At 50.5% G+C, this 4,524-nt stretch overlaps 1 pseudogene; it reads left to right on the top strand.

Moving 5' to 3' along the window:
• The first annotated feature begins 3,165 nt into the window (after window positions 1–3,165).
• Window positions 3,166–4,160, top strand: LOC142461923 (polyadenylate-binding protein 2 pseudogene; annotated as a pseudogene).
• The last annotated feature ends 364 nt before the right edge of the window (window positions 4,161–4,524 follow it).

The following is a 4,524-nucleotide window of genomic DNA, read 5'->3' on the forward strand; positions in this document are numbered from 1 at the left end:
CCCTTCACTCTTAAGAGTCTCAAACTGACGACAGATTACGTAACTGCCACCCTGACGGAAATGAAAGTTGTAAAACTACAGCCTTCATTATGGATTGCACCTGAAAATAAAGAAACTAAAAATCCTCATAGTCGATCAACAGCAACTTTGTGATAAGTAGAGGAAAAAACTGAACTTGTCAAGAATTTCTTTTTGCTTGGATCCACAAACAATGTCAAGGCAGCAGAAGTCCAGAAACTGAGTGACATGTTGCACCGAGAAAACCTGCTGCAAAAGATCGCTTTAGAGTGTGAAAAAGCCAAGAGGTTACTTTGAAGATTAAGGTGTGCAAGCCACGAGGTGCTTCGAATCTCCACATCTGCATGTTAAAGTTGGACAGCAAGTAAAGAAGACTGCTAAAAATTTGATGCGTCGAATTATGGTCTTAGGGAAGAATATTAATTACGAGTAGGCTGGAGACTGCCAAAAGTACAGACATATCTATCTGTCTTGGAAGAAGTATAGCCAGAAAACTCCGTAGACGCTGGGATGGCACCACTTTGTTTCCCTTGCTTTGGACATGATGTCAAGAGGAACCAGTGCCTCGAAGAAAGACGTCTGCTTGGTAGAGGATCAGTTAAAAAGGAAGCACTGAAGATAACAAGCGGCCTTCTAGCTCAGAAGCAACAACGCCCACATGGAAGAACACACCAGCCTGTGTGATCACGTGGTCCCAAGGGATCAGTTATCAGGCATCAAAGAACAAAAAATCATATCATTGGCTGCACACCTCCATGATACGATCGCCGAAGACAAACGGATGCATAAGCAAATGTGGCGAAGAAAGCTGATGGTGCCCGGCTATCGAAAGAGATAGTGTCTGGGGTCTTGGAGGCTTGAAGGTGAACAAGCGGCCACCTAGCTCAGAAGCAATAAAGCCCACATAGAAGAAGCACACCAGCCGGTGCGATCACGAGGTGCCAAAGGGACCAGGTATAAGGCACCATGCAAAAATAAAAGTGAATGAAGGGGGAAGTGCAGAGTGGAGACCCAAGGCCCATTTGTCGGCCACTGGAGATCCCCTCATAGAGGGGTTTAGGAGAGGAGATGGGTCAGTCAGTGTGCGATGTTGTACGATGAAGAGCACAGCTTTCCCCCAGATCCTGGATGCTTCCTCCCCCCAACTACCATGATCCGAATTCTACCTTGCAGGACTGGATAGGGCAGAGGTTGTACACTGGTGCATATGGGAGCTGGAGGCACAGGGAATCCAGGGTGAACGGTGCCTTCAGGACCAGGGGTGTGAGGGGCGATGCTGGGAGAATGGAGGGTGAGTGGGTTGGAAAGGGGGAACTGATTACAAGGATCCACATGTGACCTCCTCCCTGGGAGATGGACGGCAGAGAAGGGGGGGAAGGGAGACTCCAGATAGGACAAGATATGACAAAATAACAATCTATAAATTATCAAGAGCTCATGAGGAAGGGGGCAGCGGGGAGGGAGGGGAAAAAAAAGAGGACCTGATGCAAGGGGCTTAAGTGGAGAGCAAATGCTTTGAAAATGATTAGGGCAAAGAATGTACGGATGTGCTTCATACAATTGATGTATGTATATGTATGGATTATGATAAGAGTTGTATGAGCCCCTAATAAAATGTAAAAAAATAATTAATTAAAAAAAAGAAAAATTAAAATAGGCTCAAGTACCATAAAAAAAGAAAGAAAAAGAGGAAGCCCTGCCCGCGAGGGGATTGACACAGTGACTGCGGCAAGGGGCTCAGACACAGCAGTGCTCATCCAGGATGGCTCAGGACAAGGTAGTGTGTCCTTCTGTTGTGTACTGGGCCACTGTGAATTACAACAAACTTGATGGCACCTAGCAACAAGTTGGAATGAACTCAACACTGACATGTGTTTACGTTGGTTTTGATGTGTTAGGTACTGGAAACAGAATGTTGCGGTTGTTGTTGTTGTTGTTGGGTGCCGTCAAGTTAGGTGTGACCTACAGCAACTTTATGCACAACAGAATGGAACACGGCCCAGTCCCATGCCATTGTCACCATGGGTCCTTTACTCGAGCCCGTTGCTGCAGCCATGGTGTCAGTCCCTCTCCTGAGGCCCTTCCTCTTTTTCACTGCCCCTCCACTTTACCAAACATGATGTCCTTCTCCAGGCACTGGTCTCTCCTGACAACATGTCCAAAGTATATAAGACGAAATCTTGCAATCCTTGCCTCTAAGGAGCATCCTAGCTGTACTTCTTCCAAGACAGCTCAGCTTGTCCTTTTAGCAGTCCATGGGACGTTCAATATTCTTCTCCAGCATCTCGTTTCAAATGCATGGATTCTTCTGCAGTTTTTCTTATTCTACGCCCAACTCTCCCAGGTAGATAAGCCCGCTGAGAATGCCAGGGCCTGGGTCAGATGCACCTTAGTCTTCAGAGTAACATCCTGCTTTTCAATAAGCCAAAGAGGTCTTGTGCTGCAGATTTATCCAGCACAGCTCCTCTTTTGAACCCTTGAGCACTGTCTCCATGAGCACTCGCTGTGGATCCAAGCAAGACAAAATGCTTAACGACTTCAACCTTCCCTCCATGTACCATGATGTCACCTCTTGGTGCAGTTGTGAGGGTCTTGGTCTTCCTTACATCGAATCGTAATCTACACGGAAGGCTACAATCCTTGGCCTTCATCAGCCTCACCGTCAGCAGGCAAGGTCGTGTTATCTGTAGATCGCAGGTCGCTAATAAGCTTTCCTTCAAGCCTGAGAAATGGTTGTGGATCCTGGCTTCCTGAGAAAGTGGTGGGTAAACCATGCTGGTGTGATGGAGCGCCTTAGGGTGCTCCCTGGGCACATGATGAGAGGATTGATTTAGTCAGGATGGTCAGGAAAGTTGTAGTTCAGGATCCGTGAGCTGAGATCGGAAGGCAGCTGGACTGAGAGGGCGTGAGGGGACCAGGGGCTCAGAAGGGCCGAGCGCCTGTAGAGAGAAGAAGCGAGGCTCATTGGAGGAGCTGGAAGGAGAGTAGTAGCTGCCTTGGAGAGGGAGGGGGCGAGCTGTGAGGAGAGGAGGGAGTGCCATGGGGGCCAGGGAGAGGACGTCAGTCTTTATTCTAAAAGCAGAAGAGCCCCTTGCCCCCCGAAGGTTGAGAGAGTGTGTGTGTGTCCGTGTGTGTACACCATCCAACATGGGTGACTTCAACGTCACATTGACTTCTGACAACAACCTGAGGAAACAAGAGGTGTGCTCTGCACTCTGTAAAGGGGGAGACTGTGAGATTGATGCTGCAGAAATATTGATGGGTTGGGGGACTTGCAAAAGGCTCCAGGTGCACGAGACCGCGTTTCTTAACCTGGTCTCACCAGGGACCTTGTTGAAGTTTGGCGACAGGGAGCGGTAACCGTTGGCCTTGCAAATCTCGACGCAGGCATATCGAAACCATTGGCAAACACTCTCCTTGACCACAGACCCCATGTTAAAAGCCTGGACAGACGTTAATGGGTTAAACATGTAGAGTGAGAACGTGGCTGGGGCCGGGCTGGGGAAGGAACCTCGCCCGCCTGAAGGGGCCCAGCGGGGTATTTGGGGTGTCATGGGTGGCTAGCCTCGCTCGAGAGAAGGAGCCAGGAGCGATCAAAGCTGAGTCAGGGAGCTGGAGGAAGAAGCCGAGCAGCTGAAGGAGCTGCAGACGGAAGGAGAGACGCAGATGAATGAGTCCACCGCCAGGGATGCCGGCCCGAGGGTCATGGCCACTGAGGAGAAGATGGAGGCTGATGCTCGGGCCTTCTGGGTTGGCATGATGGACTAGGGAGCCACAGCCAAAGAGCCGGAGGCCCACGTGCATGGCTGTGGTCAGGCAATCGTGGTACGGTACTCTGTACCAAATCCGAGGCCTTCCCAAAGGGTTTGCAGCCCTGGAGTTCTCAGACAGGGGTCAGTGAGGACCTTGTTGGCCTTAGATGAGTTTCTTTTTAGAGGAAGGCCAAGCAAGGTTATCCCAGAGCACACCAACTGTCCCGGCGTCAGCACACAGACCGGGGCTTCCCGCGAGGGGCGCACTATGGGCCCGGAGACCACCAGTTCCCAGTTCCTGCTCTCGATTCTGTAGCGGTTTCAACAGCAGGCTTGGGGCTGAGTCTACAGGGCTGGGCTAGAGCGACCTCATGGTATTGCTCTTACTAAAAAAGTGTGTATTCGGAGGAGAAAGAGGGGGGAAGAGGAAAGAAGGCCGGGGGGGGGCGATAATTAAAAGAAAAACAGAAGATGACCTTGATGGAAAAAAAAAATTTTTAATAAGATATACTGTGGAAGGGGGGGGGGAACGGGATCCCCTAACTAACTGCTGAGGAGGGACCTGCTTTGGGGAGGAGGGGAAGGCCCAGGATGGGATAGGGCTGCTCACACCCTGGGGAGTCATCATGGACACGTCTCAACTGCGCAAGCCGCTCCGTGTTTCCCTCTCCTACCTCACCCCTTGGGGGCTGCTCAAGGGAAGGTGGGCATGGGTGGTAGGGTTTGTTGGTTCACCCAGGGCTCTGGAAGGACA

Source organism: Tenrec ecaudatus, chromosome 1 (genome assembly GCF_050624435.1).
Source record: "Tenrec ecaudatus isolate mTenEca1 chromosome 1, mTenEca1.hap1, whole genome shotgun sequence".
Classification (NCBI taxonomy): Eukaryota; Metazoa; Chordata; class Mammalia; order Afrosoricida; family Tenrecidae; genus Tenrec; species Tenrec ecaudatus.